We start from the raw sequence: 17,844 nt of genomic DNA, 5'->3' as shown, positions 1-17,844 counted from the left end.
GTGATCATTTTTCTGATTATCCCAATCATCAGGCATCGGATTATTGAGAACTCAAATTTATCTAATAATTACGGAAATTCCTCAAAGAACAACAAATTGCTAAGATTTCCATGAAAATGTTAATATTAAAATGAAAAACTGTGAAATAAAGACAAACGTTTCAAAAAGCTCGAGCAGATGTTTTTTAGTTTGTTCTAACAGAAACGATTTAACAGCTGATTTTAAATAGAATAAAATTCTGTAAGAATTGCAAAAGGATAAATATTTGTTCAGAGTTAACGTTAAAAATAATACTCAATGTTTTATTAGCAGTTATAATACTTGAAATTGTAAAACTTAATTTAATTCTTTAATGCATGTTTATTTGTCGATTTTTCATTTTTTTCTGGCTTGTTGAGTTGTAGCACATGCACAACTCGTCAAGCCAGAAAAATTGTAAACAAATCAATATTTGGGTTATTAGGAAAATTATTCCTTTTGCTTTTTTGGGTTACTATATTGGCGACAAACTCGGAGGCACTCTAATGATTCAACCATTTTTCATAAAAGATGTATATAAAATATTCAATTTTCCTTCTTCAGCACAACACTTAACACAATTTGGTTTCTTTTCAGCGCCCAAGAGTTTCCATGGGATCTCTCTTCGGCCAGAACTATTCCAGTTTTGCAATGAGTGATATTTTGATATCCAAACGCCAAGCTTATGCTGAATTTGGCTTAACGGAAAGAAATTGATTACTTAAACATGAAAAGCAAATGTCTGATAGAGTACTCGGTTTATTTCTTCGAGAAGACGCAGGCAACTTTCTTCATGATTGTATACTCAGCTGAATTTTGACTACGTTAAGCAAGTCCATATAAATTTGGAATCGTTGCGGTACCAAATTCGGGTTCTTTGGAATATCTAGGATATTTTTGCGGCATTTTGAAGGCATTAGTAAATTTATTTAACTGAATGTTTAAATTATTATAACTTAGTCGATTGCCAATATTGAAGTAATCAAATTATCCGACATAAGCTATTCGCGGAATTGCAATAAATTTAATTGCAACCTAAAACTCATTCAGTATTTGTCATCGGATTCATAATCAAAATCGCGTCAGCAGATTTTCCGAAATTAATTTAATTTTACATGGTGTTTTCCAGTATGTTTTAATTTTAGCCGCCAGTTTTCGATGCTAATTCGTACGAATAAGTTTATTAATGAGATCTTTATACATTCAAATATTTTTTTATTTAACAAGTTTATGAACAGCGAGTTTCCATTTTAGACTTGATATATCGTAATTTCGTTTAGTAAATTGAATTAATTTTAAATACTCTTACAGTAAGTTAAAAAGTAAATCTTTTTAATTACTCTTTAATCTTCAATTTCAATTATACAAGATATTAAATATATTGTATACAATGTTTTTCTCAATTTGACTTTCAGGCAGTCAGGCAGGAAGGAATAAAAATGTAACCGTATTGAACGATGTACTGATAATTAAGTTCTGAAAATAATAAAGTGTTAACCTTTGATTATGTAAATATGTGAAACTAGGAAACTTGCATATGAGGGACGTGAATTAAAAATCGATACATAACTCCAATTAAATAAGTATATGTAAAGGTGTAATTCCAGTGAGAATTTTTCTGCTGCTACAAAAAGATGGCAGGTTCGATGATCTGGTGAAAAAGTTCAAATAATAGTTAAATATTTAACATTTTAAAAAAAGTTTTAAACGCGTTTTCTTGAGACGACCCAAAATGTATGTGGTTATGCTGAATGATAAAACTGACGTTGAACAAACGTCTTTCCTATGGTGGGTCAAGAAAAACAGGACAGGGGGAGATTAACTCAATTGTTACCATTCTAGCGATTTCAATTATATAGAGACCTTGTACTCCTTAAAAAGTTAAACTAAGCTAATTCGATGCATTTGTTCATTACTTGTCCCAAATTAATGCTGAGGGATGTGCGAAATTCTAAGCTGTACTTTTATTAAAAATATAAACTCGAGATAATGTCGATTCCATGAAAATGTTTGTAATGTTTATAAGAAAATGAAAACTGTCAGATGGACGTATTGGGCGTGATGAAGAGAACAATGTGACTTGACAGTATCTCGCATCCCATACAATACTGTCTTAGCTCATGCAAAACAAAGGAACTAAATTGAGATATTTCTCGCTTTATTTGCCTAAGTAAGATTTCTGGAATGTATGAGATGTTTCAGTACAGTTTCAAAGTACTAATATTTCTTGAAAAGTGTTGAGATAGCAAATTGGGGATAAAACCGTTACGTTTTTCAGATTGTGTAAAGAATTAAATCTTAGTCTCTAGTAAAGACTTCAAAATTTTCAAGCTTCTGTTGTCAATGGACAGATAAATATGCAAACTAAATAGGAAATTTTTCAGAAGTAAAACCAACACTTGTTTGCTTTAAAACTTTAAGATGAAAAACTTGAGAATTATCTATATTTAAACATTTCTTCAGTGCTTTATGTATTAATTTGTATGTGAAATGTAAACTTTAGTCTTTTGTCTGCCGTATACATTTAATAGCAAGTCATGAATCCACAGATACTTCATACATATTTTGGAAACAATGTCTATGGCAAGCTGGCGCATTTTTCCTACCTGTTAAATTGGATAAAAAAAATATTAATTTATATAAATCCGAAATCCGGCACTACTCGACGACATCATTAACGAATGTTTTCTAAAAAGACAAGATCTATTATTGTGAGATGGCATTTCCGAATGACATGAAACCGAAATCCTGGAAACAGTTTTCACAGGTTGCAATTTTTTTTTTCACCAGAAGTAGCAAAATATCAAACGACCGGTTTCATATCTTGGTCTCTTTACCATTTTGGGATTTAAATTATACTTATAAGGAAATTGAATACCTCAATATAATTGTCGGATTCTTGTGTTTGTAAACATTTAGTGATGGAAGGGATAGAAACAAAGTCGGAATCTATTCACCGTTTCTGATACCTTAATATATTATTAATATCTTCACAAATGTTTCAAATATACGTAATAGAATATCGATCTTGATAAAGTAATGAATGTCGTTGAAATTTTATAGCCTAGTTAGTATGAGTAATCATTTCAGAAAATGTGGAGGAAAAATCTCGTCACTGTATACTAACCGTATTTCTGAATGTTTCGAATTGAAATTGAAATGTGTGGTGGAGTACGGATAATGTAAAGTGGAATGTGCTGGGGTGTGGTGGGGCAATGCGTTGTGCAGTTTGGAATTTATTTGGAGGGTTGTGCATGGGAAATGAGAGGTGGAGCGTGGAATTTGTCGGAAGGGTGTGTGTGTGGGAAATGAGAGGTGGAGCGTGGAATTTGTCGGAAGGGTGTGTGTGTGGGAAATGAGAGGTGGAGCGTGGAATTTGTCGGAAGGGTGTGTGTGTGGGAAATGAGAGGTGGAGCGTGGAATTTGTCGGAAGGGTGTGTGTGTGTGGGAAATGAGAGGTGGAGCGTGGAATTTGTCGGAAGGGTGTGTGTGTGTGGGAAATGAGAGGTGGAACGTGGAATTTGCCGTAGGGGTGTGTGTGTGTGGGGAATGAGAGGTGGAACGTGGAATTTGCCGTAGGGGTGTATGTGTGTGGGAAATGAGGTGGAGCGTGGAATTTGTCGGAGGGGTGTGTGTGGGAAATGAGCAGTGGAGCGTGGAATTTGCCGGAGGGCTGTGTGAGTGGGTGAGAATTTGTTGGTTGTGTATGGGCGATGTATGAAGTAGCAACTAATTCAGATAATGGTACTGGACAATGTATGGTTTCGAGTGAAAATTCGGTGATTAAAGACGGAACATGTTTTGTTATACTATTATCAGCATTATATATCATTTCAACTTCCGATTCCTTGTATAGGCTTTTTATTTCTTCACTTATTAATACGCGAATTATTTTTCTAGTAGTCTTCAAAGTGGAACCTGAAAATTAAGTCGAAATAACATATCTGCAGACAATGAAATGGCTAATTTAAAAGTTATATTAATGTTATTGATAGTGGTTGTTAAAAATTAGCTATTAAATCTTCGAATACATGTAAAACAATGAAACTAGGGAACATACAGCTACGTGGTTATTTACCAACAATTAAGGTTCTAATACAAAACGGATTAATTTTATAGACGGAAAACATTAAGATACAACAGTCTCCTCTATTGTAATGTTCTTTTATTTATTTTGGTTTGATTTTTCAGAAAGAAATTATATGCTCATATTTCGGTATATTTTACCTAATATTCCTTGGGGGAAAAATTTCTTCCATATATTACCAATTAATAATCTAATTTCTAGTAAGCTGGTTAATAAGTTTGAAAGTATCTAGATTAAAAATATAATCGTCAAAAGTTCTGACATGTTAAATTTAAATCTTGAGGCTAAAAAGTCATGTGAACCCTATTCAAATATTTTAACGTTTGAGATTTTTCAAGCGGAAACCGAAAACTTTCAACTTCAGAGAGCGATTTCCAGGGTTTTGGTTTCATGCTATCTGAAAAATGCCAACTTGGAGCATTAAATTTTGTACTTTTTAGATAACACCTCTAAATAAGGTGAAATGCATTTTAGAATCTAATCTCCCTTAGTTAATCTATATTCATCAGGCTCAGTTTCTGGAGGGTAAGTTGATATGAATGTTGATTTTAATTAAATCTCTAAAAAATTGTGTCGGCTTGAAATAGCAAGACATTGATTTCAGAATATATATGGACTATTATCGAATCCATGGCTTACTATTAAACTTCTATTACTAGTAAAAATAAAGATTCGAAAGTCTGAGTTTCACATGCTACTTAATCCAATATTCACAAAGGAAACTGTTTCTCAAATACTGACAATTCTCATTCTCTGTAAAATTTCAAAGAACGCGTGTATGGTTTTTATATGCAAAAAAAAAAACAAAATGCTCGACTGGATAGATTTAACATTTAGTAATGTTATTACGGCAGAAGAATTGTTTTTATTTTACTAACATGGTTATCTGTTCTACTGGCCAATCGGAATTGAAAAATTGCAATGAAATATTTCCCAGACACACCTCATTCAGTTTTTTACACAATCTGAAAGTTAGAAAACTGAAATTTGATTTATTCCTGATTTGAAATCTTGAATTGTAATTACCTTTATAGTAAATTGTAATTGCTTTTTTTGATAAATTCATATAGCTTAGGTTTTACATTTCTTAACATTTAAATGCGAAAGTAATGAATTAATACATCAAATTAGCCTATCATCGCTTCTCGAGTTCTTAAAGTTTAAATGGCAATCAATGTAATTCAGCAGAAGCATAGAAAGACCTGGAGGAAAGTAAATATTTTAAATATAATTAATATGTAATAGAAATAATTAGATGATAAAGTATTGTCGAAAATAACTGTTTGGGAAGAATACTAATTGCTAGTGCTAGGCGTATGAATTTTAAATTTATTAATGAGGTTATAAATTAGCCAAATTTTTATTTCGGAAAGTCTGCTGAAGTGATTTGTATATAAATCTTAAGGCAAGAACTGTCATCTCCACTGCAACCGAAAGCACATTAATTCTTTCGGTTACAGTCATATTTATTGCAATTCTATGCATGTTTTGTCAAAAGTGGATGATTGTCTTCAGTACTGACAGCCAACTGAGAATACCATTTTAGATGTTTGAATTTTCTTAAAATCCATTAAGATTGCATATTTTTTTACTAATTCAAAACACTACAGAAGTCATTCAGATATTTCACAGAACCGAGTTGTGATCGAGGATTCCAGATTATATGGTCTGTCTTGTAGTCAAATCTTACTGTGGAAAGATAAGCAAGATTCCACATATAGAACATAAATGAAACAAAATGTGTTGCTGCAATACTTTAATTGAATTCTTAAGCTACTGATAGAGTATTGAGAAATTGTCTTTGATAAAATTTAGAATTTTCATTTCATCCAGTAACATTGAAGGATAAATCCAATTTTAATGCCATAAAAGTAATGAAATGATTTAAGAATTTAAATTCTGAGGATCATTTTGCATATAAGAACTCTTTAAATCCGTTTCCTTTAGTTCTGAATATACGAGATGAAATCGGAATAACTGATGAAAACATTAAATTAGAACATTTTAACCTTCTATTTATTTTGGAAAATCCATAACTTGATCATAACATATCCTGGGAAAAATCGGGAGGTTTTGTCTAAAACTGTTGGAAAATCAGTTCATTTTAATGTTTATCCTGAAGTTTTGTTCAAAAGCAGTAATCAAGGGAAATTTGATCTTGCCTGTAGCTCATTTAGCGTCCTGCGATTTCCAGTTACTTTCAACAATTTCGGAATTCAGTTCTGATTATATCCCAATCCAGATAATCGAATTTTCCTTGTACTTCAATTGATATTTCTACGATGGGATATTTCTTGTACATGTCAAACATAACTACGAAAAGTTGGCTGAGAATAAGAGGTCACTTGATTTTGCTAACAAAGAAGCGAAGATAACCGAATCAATTTAATTTTAAGCGGCGAGTTGAAGGATGTTACGAATCAAATGTGTTTTCTCCTTGAACACTCCTTGTCTCCTCGAATACATACTATAAAAAAGCGAGGAAAGAAAAGTTTCCAAGATATATTTAGTAAAAGAATGTTGGCAATGCATTCTGTCCAATGTTCTGCGAGAAGCGCATTGTCATGGGTAACGCTATTCACAGGTGATGCCAATTCATGTGAAGATACGACGAATCTTTGAGATATTTGAGCAGAAAAGTTCATTATCCCCAAATTGCATAAATGGTTCGAACATCTAATTTCAAGCAAGTTATTCCGTCGATTAATGCAGCACTAAACTGTCTTATTACCAAAAAAAAAAAAAAAAAAACCTTTTAAAACCAATTCTAGATCTTCTGTGTTCTACATTTATCGAGCAAATGAAGATGGCAACGAGAAGTCCTTTTGGTGGCTTGCGAAAAAGCACTTCCCATGGCGGCAATTTATTATTTGTCATTTCCTGCCTATAGAAGTGGATGGCTGATAGTCTGAACTTGTTCCACTTTAGCTGTTCTTGCTGCGAAGATGTTTTCTCAAATGATTTGGCTTCACAAATTTAGTAAGTAAAATTATCAGCCTAATTCATGATTACGATTCTATTTATATTGTTTCGTCTTTTAAAATTCACCTATTAACTAAATTACTTAAACGAAACTCTATTTTAAGTTATGTTTGCAAGTTTAATATACAGTATTCAGTGGTGTAAAATAGTTTTTAGAAAATGGTATATAATCTTTTTTTTGTAACTCAAACACTTGCCTTTTTGTTTTCAGATCTCGCTCCATGATATAGAAATCTATATATTTTTCACGTTTAAGAAAGTGTACCGTATTGAATCCTCAAGCATTTCTTGTCATTCTCGACCGATACAAAACGAATGAACGAAAAAGAATCTGGAGTCTGAGATCTTGTACAACTTCTGGTATTTTATCAAGTCTAATATGGAACGTTAAATTGTTTCATTGCTAACAAGACAAGGCAAGCGCATCCGCAGGATGGAGAGTGTGATATCCCGTATAATGTACAATCACTTCATGGAAACGTAAGCAACATTTCTTTGAAAGTATTCTGTCCTTATTTAAAATACCAAGGGCATTGAATATTTTTAGAATTTAAACTAATATTGAATATTTCTATGTCATAGGAATTGGAAACTTAAAGAATTGCATGAATTCTCAAGCTTTTGTTTTTGTATATATTTGTCTAATATTTAATCGTAAAATAAGTTTAAATAGTGCTGTAATCTGGTTTCTTGCAACACACGATTTTAAAACGATGATGGTTCTTTTAGGCATTTTCCCAAGTGCTGATAGTTTTTTATATAACTTCTTAGCTAAAAATTTATGTACAAGAGCCTAAAATTTTATGTTCAAGTACCTAGATATGTTTGGATTTCATAAAGACCTCAAATCGGTTGATTTAGAAAATCCCAAACTTTAAGATTTTCCATTCGCTAGATTAAATGGTTTTAAACGACCAAGTTCTCAATGACGTTCACCAAGATTTATAAATTGTTTCAGTATCTATAAAAAAATAACTAGTTTTTAATTTATTTACGGCGCTGAGTTCATGATGGCGAAATTAAATATTTCCGGAGGCAATGTAGAAAATAAGTTTATTGAATATTAAATGGAAGGAAAAGTATGATTGATTTTAATTGAAAATGATTCGTTATGGATATTAAGTGACATACTTGTTGCAAAAAAAATCAGCCATCTTCTAAGCTTAGCTGAAATATTTAATATACAAAAATATAATAAAAACATCTCTTGATATCATGCTTTTATAAGTGTATAAAGGGAAATTTTAATCTTGAATAGATCATTATTAGAAATATTGAAGAATTTTGAAATTTTCCTTTTCACATGCGCAACTTCTGAGGAATCGAAATTTAATGATTAACTAACGATTAAGCTGCCAAAATATTAAAATAGATCAGACAGTGAAATAGATCAGTGATGCTATTTTTACGTGTTTTTATTGTATTTTCAAAGATTTTAATTCTATACTGCATGAATTTATTTTTTTCAGTAAATTTTATATAAAATTTTTCAAGTAAAATGTAGTAAATTCTAACTAATAAAAAATGTATAATTATTGGAATAATTAAAAATTAATTGAACGTTCTAAATACAAAACATAGCAGTGTTGTATTAACGCTAAACTGATGTATTGTAATTTAATTCAAAACATTTAACGAAATATTTATCTATATAAACTAATATTACCAACTTATCGCATCCATTTGCCGAATTTTCAAAATTTATCTTTTATTGATAAGCTTAAATTTAAATTCTTAACCTATGTTTAAAATACTGCATTCGAAATATTTTAGCTATTGTAGGAATTTTTTCTGAAAAATATTGTCTTTTTTTTATTAACTAAATTTTAAATCATTAAGATTAAGGACTTTCTTTTCATAGTTTTTCCTAATAAAGGATGACTGATGGCTCTGCCAGTCAGCTTATCAGGAATCCTCTATTTTCAAAAACATTATTTGATCATCATGCCTGATCACCATGGTGATCAATGGGTTCCAGGATGAAACGTGATACACACGCATCATAAAGATAAATTTGACTAATTTGAGGTGTATTAGTTTTTGATTAAAATATTTTTATAGGAAAATTGAATGGATGTGATAAAGATACTTTGTTTATGTACTACAAATAATAAGAAAATATTGAATTTTTTCAAAGTTTGTAAAAGAAAATTCCATAAAAACTATTAAATTTCAATTTGTATAGATGTAAAAAATATTTTAAACTTGAGAGGAAAATGTTATTGTCTTAATTATAATGTTAAAATTCGTAATGTTTTTGTAATGTAAACTTACGTTACAATATTGAGTGAAGTAATGTTAAAACTCGTAATGTCTTCAAAGTAATTCTTTCTATCATTCCTAATTAAACAATATAGCTATTTCAAATTTCAAACCATATTTCCAAAATTATTTCTTCTGCGGCAGCAACGCGTCGGGTACCAGCTAGTATAAAATAAAATACAATAATTTTTTTGTTCTTTGCACGCTTATTAAAAGAAACAGTTTATTAAAAAGCAATTATTAACAATTTATTAAAAATTTAAAAGCCAACTGAAAGTCTTATAAATAGAAACTTCTTGCTTCCATATTCGGAAAGAAAATTCCGGATATTCATATTCATATCAAAATTGCGATTGAGCTTTTTAAAAACCAGGCAAATAAACCATAAGCTTGTTTGTGTTCGTTTGGAAAAGCAAACCCACTTATATAATCATATAATATGGATTACATTTAAAGATTACAGTTTTTCATATTACATCACTAAATACATGCATGTAACATAACTTGAACTTGAATATAAATATAAAACATGGATGTAACATATGAATAGAAAAATATTTAATTGAATGATTTTACTTAAATTCGAAAATAACGACTTTAATGGAATTTTTTCAATAATTAACACTTCACTTTGTTTCTTATTTTATTTTTATTTCTTATTATTTTTTTTAAATTTTTCAATGGATTGCTGGATGTTAATAAATTTTTCTTTTGTTATCTCCCATAAAAGGGGGAAAAATCGATCTTTCAATGCCGTCACACTAGGTTCGAATCTGATTATCTATTTTTATTATCATGTTGCTTAACTCTTATGCCTCCAGGGCGACTACTCCGTATAAATATTTTGAAGGGCAAGATGAAATTATTAGTTCTAGATGAAATAATCTATGGTTTATTAATACTTTTACATAAGTTTCTCCTAGATTTAAATATTTGTATCGAAGCTTATTATTATTTTCTTTAATTCTTATGTTTCGTGAGCACCTATCTTGTATTTGATGCAATCCCATGATGCTCTTTTTCTAATAAGAGCATCATGGGATTGTTAAGACTCCTTTTAACATTTTGGTAAAATACGTCCTTCATTGCTTTGAAAATGCGTGTTTCTTAAAGCTGACACTAACTATAAATTACTGTTCCAGTTTGTAAAATTTCGTCCAAGTACTTTGAGCCTTTGCAATATATGATTGATGTCAGAAATTCATTGTTACGATAGTGGGCAGTGAAATTGCCGAGAATTATTCCATGGATATCAACATGGTGAGTTATTTATATGCTTGTTCATGCTTAATGAAGTTTGAGGACAAATACTGTTAAAGGAGCATTTTTGTTTATTGAAAGTTAGGATAATTATATTTCAATAAAATGTCTTATTAAAATTTTGAGAAATAAAATTTTTGAAGTTAAAAGTATCATCTATATTATCCTCTCATTCAGAGTTTTTCAAAGGGCTTCAGGGAGGGGGGCGTTTAGTAGGGGGCGTTGGAGTAGGCGTTTAGTGATAGTTAATTGGATGAAATTGCCTAGAGGTCAATATTTTACATTCAACAAGAGGTTAGAAAAGCCGACTTTAAGTTTTTATAAAGAGGCGTTTTCTTAAACAAAATCGAAATAATTCCTGTAGTTTCAAAAACATCAATTTTTTTTTGCCATAAAAACCGCTATTGAGAAATTGAGGCTTATTTTACAGATGAAAGATTAGATTTGTGTTTAGATTTTAAGGTTAAATATACCAAGCATAAACGAATTTGTAATTCAGAGTTAAATTGCAACCAAGGTATTTTATTGATAATCTATTCCCAGAATGCATACATATTTTCTTTCTCGGGTGAAAGCATTTTTCATTAATGCCTTTGTTTTACCAATGCAGTATATCGGTATCGAATTATCGCTAATTGAATTTATAAGCTATAATCACATCAAAGATGCTCTAAATCTGCATAAAATTTGCATATAATCCATAACGCCAATTTTTCTATAGATTTTTAATCAAATCACTAGAATAGCACATTCCTGAAACAGAAGGTATCAGATTGGATAGTAAAATCTTAAAGGGGTTAGTCGTAGATTTTTCTATAATCTTAGCTACTGTTGTTGGCTTTCTGTCTTGCAACAAGTAAGGAAAACATGTCTTGAATTTTATAAAGATCTACGAAAGCAAGCAATGATTTTACCAAAATACTTTCATACCTGATGTATTGAAAATTTAACCAAGCTTTGAAATTTTTCTTGAACAGGTCCAGGAATTTGGAAGACTCCCTTAGTAAAAGCAATTGCTTGCATTGAAAGTTGTAATTAAGTGAATTGATTAATAAATGAGTTTATTGTTTTCAGTTTAGACAGGCTTTCCTGAACTTGTACAACTGACCTAAAAGCTACATTAAATTGAAACAGTTCATTTCTGTTTTAATTTAGTTTCAGGGGTTTCGTGTTTTCATCTGTTAACTTCAACCATTGTATTTAATTTAAATAGCAATTTTTTTCGTTATAACAGTATCTATTTGCATACTTTGCTTATAAATAGCGATTGAGTGGTATAACATTTTAAGTCTAACTGGGCGTGATGTATGAAAAATGTTTACGTCGAGCAGTTACAACCAACGATTTTGACATCATTTGAAGCATAATTCATCGAATACCAACTGGCATGCTTTTAACACCATTTGCAGCTCAATAAGTTGGCTTTATTTTGACTTCATCTGACATTTCCAGAATGTGAGAATTCTGCATTTGTACAAACTTGAGTGTACTTCGAGTTAGCTTTAATGCGCACTTTCAGTTATGAATAAGTTTCTCAAAATGTGTGCGCATTTACGAAAGATTAAAAGTGCGTTACTGCTTGGACAGAAATTCCATTTTGCATCGGATCTGGTTGAAGTAGTACCTACCGAAAGCATTTATAAGAATCGAAAATATTTTCGTTATTGTAATGGTGGTCAACTTATTGCTTTAAAATAACATTGTTTATTTTAACAATTTGGTTTATACATGTTACCAATAATTGTTAATCTTTTTGCACTAGATTTCGCCAAACGGAGCAATTTGAAGAATTTTTATTTTTCAGTAAAATCAAAGTTTATTGTTAACTTTATTTTGCCAAGGATGCCAACAATGGAAAGTCGTTAATCACGATGGTTGACCATATAAAGAAATACTATAAAAACAGTTGCCTACTTTTTTTTAAATTATAAGATTGATTAACCAGGATTGCTTTATCTAAGAACATGTTTGAACCTTTATAGGTCACAATTTCTGAAATGACGAACTTTTGCAAACCGGCTGCACCAGTCTGTAGTTTAGGCAATAAAGTTTTAACTCGCGATGACTTCGGTATCTGAAGGCACCGGGCATAATTTTTTAAATTTAAAATATCCTATGGCTTCGCTAGCAGCGAGAGCAGGGACCTATAAGCTTCGCTTGCTCATTAAACTTAAGGATTCTGAGAAAAACAAGAATAGCACAAGGAAAAATGAAAGCATCCCTTCCTAATAGCTCCGTCACTAGTGAGTGATGCTCTTCTTAAATTTAAATATATTTACTCGGATCAACTAATTCTTCATTTGAGCAGGAAACGATTTAAGAATTCCCATTCAAAAAGCAGAACTATTCAGTGATGTAAACGTTGTTCTGTCGGTGCCATATATATTTCGAAATAGACATTGAATTCTCTAATACAATGTCCCTCATAATATTTGTGATCATATTTCTGATTATCCCAATCATCAGGCATCGGATTATTGAGAACTCAGATTTATCTAATAATTACGGAAAATCCCCGAAAAGAACAACACATTTCTAAGATTTCCATTGTAATGTTAATAATAAAATGAAAAACAGTGAAATAAAGACAAACGTTTCAGAAAGCTCGAGCAGGTGTTTTTTAGTTTGTTCTGACAGAAACGATTCAACAGATGATTTTAAATAGAATAAAATTCTGTAAGAAGTGCAAAAGCATAAATATTTGTTCATAGTTCCTGTTAAAAATAATACTTAATGTTTTATTAGCAGTTATAATGCTTGAAATTGTAAAACATAATTTAATTCTTTAATGCATGTTTATTTGTCGATTATTTTCATTTATTTCTGGCTTGTTGAGTTGTAGCAGATGTACAGCTCAAGAAGCCAGAAAAATTGTCAACAAATCAGTACTAGGGTTACCAGGAAAATTATTCCACTTGCTTTTTTGGGTTACTATATTGGCGACAAACTCGGAGGCACTCTAATGATTCAACCATTTTTCATAAAAGATGTATATAAAATATTCAATTTTCCTTCTTCAGCACAGCACTTAACACAATTTGGTTTCTTTTCAGCGCCCAAGAGTTTCCATGGGATCTCTCTTCGGCCAGAACTGTTCCAGTTTTGCAATGAGTGATATTTTGATATCCAAACGCCAAGCTTATGCTGAATTTGGCTTAACAGAAAGAAATTGATTACTTAAACATATAAAGCAAATGTCTGATAGAGTACTCGGTTCATTTCTTCGTGAAGACGCAGGCAACTTTCTTCATGATTGTATACTCAGCTGAATTTTGACTACTTCCATATAAATTTGGTCCATATAATTTTAGTCAATTTGGTAAGTCCATATAAATTTGGAATCGTTGCGGTACCAAACTCGGGTTCTTTGGAATATCTAAGAGATTTTTGCGGCATTTTGAAGGCATTAGTAAATTTATTTAACTGAATGTTTATATTATTATAACTTAGTCGATTGTCAATATTGAAGTAATCAAATTATCCGACATAAGCTATTCGCGAAATTGCAATAAATTTAATTGCAACCTAAAACTCACTCAGTATTTGTCATCGGATTCATAATCAAAATCGCGTCAGCAGATTTTCCGAAATTAATTTAATTTTACATGGTGTTTTCCAGTATGTTTTAATTTTAGCCGCCAGTTTTCGATGCTACTTCGTAAGAATAAGTTTATTAATGAGATCTTTATACATTCAAATATTTTTTTATTAAGTTTATGAACAGCGAGTTTCCATTTTAGACTTTTTGATATATCGTAATTTCGTTTAGTAAATTGAATTAATTTTGAATACTCTTACAGTGAGTTAAAAAGTAAATCTTTTTAATTACTCTTTAATCTTCAATTTCAATTATACAAGATATTAAATATATTGTATACAATTTTTTCTCAATTTGACTTTCAGGCAGGCAGGGAGGAAGGAAGGAATAAAAATGTTACCGTATTGAACGATTTACTGATAATTAAGTTCTGAAAATAATAAAGTGTTAACCTTCGATTACGTAAATATGTGAAACTCGGAAACTTGTATATGAGGCACATGAATTAAAAATCGATACATAACTCCAATTAAATATGTATATGTAAAGGTTAAATTCCAGTGAGAATTCTCTGCTGCTACAGAAAGATGGCAGGTTCGATGATCTAGTGAAAAAGTTCAAATAATAGTTGAATATTTAACATTTTAAGAAAAGGTTTAAACGCGTTTTCTTGAGACGACCCAAAATGTATGTGATCATGCTGCATGATAAAACCGACGTTGAATAAACGTCTTTCCTATGGTGGGTAGGAAAAATTGGATAGATTAATTCAATTGTTACCATTTTAGCGATTCCAATTATAGACCTTGTGCTCCTTAAAAAGTTAAACTAAGCTAATTAGAAGCATTTGTTCATTACTTGACCCAAATTAATACCGAGGGATGTGCGAAATTCTGAACTGTATTTTTATTAAAAATATAAACTCGAGATAATGTCGATTACATGAAAATGTTCATAAAAAGCGAACTTAAGTCATTTAAAGTAATGTTTATAAGCAAATAAAAACTGTCAGAGCGACGTATTGGGCGTGACGAAGAGAACAATGTATGGGGTGCGAGATAGTCAAGTCACAATACGGTCATAGCTTATCCAAAACAAAGTAACTATATAATATTTCTTGCTTTATTTGCCTAAGTAAGATTTCTGGAATGTATGAGATGTTTCAGTACAGTTTCAAAGAGTTCTAGAAAAATATTTCATAAAAAGTGCTCTTTGAGATAGCAAATTGGGGATAAAACCGTTACGTTTTTCAGATTGTGTAAAGAATTAAATATTAGTCTCTAGTAAAGACTTCAAAATTTTCAAGCTTCTGTTGTCAATGGACAGATAAATATGCAAACTAAATAGGAAATTTTTCAGAAGTAAAACCAACACTTGTTTGCTTTAAAACTTTATGATGAAAAACTTCAGAATTATCTATATTTAAACATTTCTTCAGTGCTTTATGTATTAATTTGTATGTGCAATGTAAACTTTAGTCTGCCGTATACATTTAATAGCAAGTCATGGATCCACAGATACTTCATACATATTTTGGAAACGATGTCTATTGCAAGCTGACACATTTTTTTTCCCTACCTGTTCAATTCAATTTAAAAAAATATGTTCATCCGAAATCCGGCACTACTGGATGACATCTTTAACGCATGTATTCTAAAAAGACAATCTATAGTTGTGAGATGGCATTTCCGAATGACATGAAACCGAAATTCTGGAAACAGTTTTCACAGGTTGCCTTTTTTCCCCCACCAGAAGTAGCGAAATATCAAACGTTTAAGCACTTAAATCGATTTCACATTTTGGTCTCTTTACCATTTTGGGATTTAAATTATACTTATCAGGAAATTGAATACCTCAATATAATTGTAGGATTCTTGCGTTTTTAAACATTTAGTGATGGAAGGGATAGAAACAAAGTCGGAATCTGTTCACCGTTTTTGATACCTTAATATATTCTTGATATCTTCACAAATGTTTCAAATATACATAATAGAATATCGGTCTTGATAAAGTGATGAATGTCGTTGAAATTTTATCGCCTCGTTAGTATGAGTAATTATTTCAGAAAATAGAGGAAAAAAATCTCGTCACTGTATACTAACCGTATTTCTGAATGTTTCGAATTGAAATGTGTGGTGGAGTACGGATAATGTACAGTGGAATGTGCTGGGGTGTGGTGGAGTTTGGAATTTATTTGGAGGGTTGTGCATGGGAAATGAGAGGCGGAGTGTGGAATTTGTCGGAGGGTTATGCAAGGGAAATGAGAGGCGGAGCGTGGAATTTGTCGGAGGGCTGTGTGTGTGGGTAATGAGAGGCGGAGCGTGGAATTTGTCGGAGGGCTGTGTGTGTGGGTAATGAGAGGTGGAGCGTGGAATTTGTCGGAGGGCTGTGTGTGTGGGTAATGAGAGGTGGAGCGTGGAATTTGTCGGAGGGCTGTGTGTGTGGGTAATGAGAGGTGGAGCGTGGAATTTGTCGGAGGGCTGTGTGTGTGGGTAATGAGAGGTGGAGCGTGGAGTTTGTCGGAGGGCTGTGTGTGTGTGTGTGGGTAATGAGAGGTGGAGCGTGGAGTTTGTCGGAGGGCTGTGTGTGTGTGTGTGGGTAATGAGAGGTGGAGCGTGGAGTTTGTCGGAGGGCTGTGTGTGTGGGTAATGAGAGGTGGAGCGTGGAGTTTGTCGGAGGGCTGTGTGTGTGGGTAATGAGAGGTGGAGCGTGGAATTTGTCGGAGGGCTGTGTGTGTGAGTGAGAGAGAGAATTTGTTGGTTGTGTATGTGTGTATGAACGATGTATGAAGTAGCAACTAATTTAGATAATGGTACTGGACAATGTATGGTTTCGAGTGAAAATTCGGTGATTAAAGACGGAACATGTTTTGTTATACTATTATCAGCATTATATATCCTGTCAACTTCCGATTCCCTATGTCATTTTTATTTCTTCACACTTATCAATACGCTAATTATTTTTGTAGTAGTCTTTAAAGTGGGACCTGAAAATTAAGTTGAAATAACATACCTGCAGGCAATGAAATGGCTCATTTAAGTTGTTTATATTATTGATTGTGGTTATTAAAAATTAATTATTAAATCTTCGAATACATGTATGTTCCCCAGCTCCATTGTTTTACAACTACGTGGTTATTTACCAACAATTAAGGCTTTAATACAAAACGGATTAATTTTTTAGACGGAAAACATTGAGGTACAACAGTCTCCTCTATTGTAATGATCTTTTATTTATTTTGGTTTATGATTTTCAGAAAGAAATATGCTCAAAATTAGGTATATTTTACCTAATATTCCTTGGGGAAAAATTTCTTTCCGATATTACCGATTAATAATCTAATTCTTAGGAAGCTGGTTAATAAGTTTGAAAGTATCTAGATTAAAAATATAATCGTCAAAACTTCTGACATGTTAAATTTAGACCTTAATACTGAAATGTCATGTGAATCCTATTCAAATATTAACGTTTCAGATTTTTCAAGCGGAAACCAAAAATTTCAACTTGAGAGAACAATTTCCAGGGTTTTGGTTTCATGCTATCCGAAAACTGCCATCTTGGAGTATTAAATTTTGTACTTTTTAGATAACACCTCTAGATATAAGGTGAAATGCATTTTAGAATCTAATCTCCCTTAGTTAATCTATATTCATCATGCTCAGTTTCTGGAAGGTAAGTTGATATGAAAGTTGATTTT

Source organism: Argiope bruennichi, chromosome X1, assembly GCF_947563725.1.
Source record: "Argiope bruennichi chromosome X1, qqArgBrue1.1, whole genome shotgun sequence".
Lineage (NCBI taxonomy): Eukaryota > Metazoa > Arthropoda > Arachnida > Araneae > Araneidae > Argiope > Argiope bruennichi.
This window is presented reverse-complemented; position numbering follows the sequence as displayed.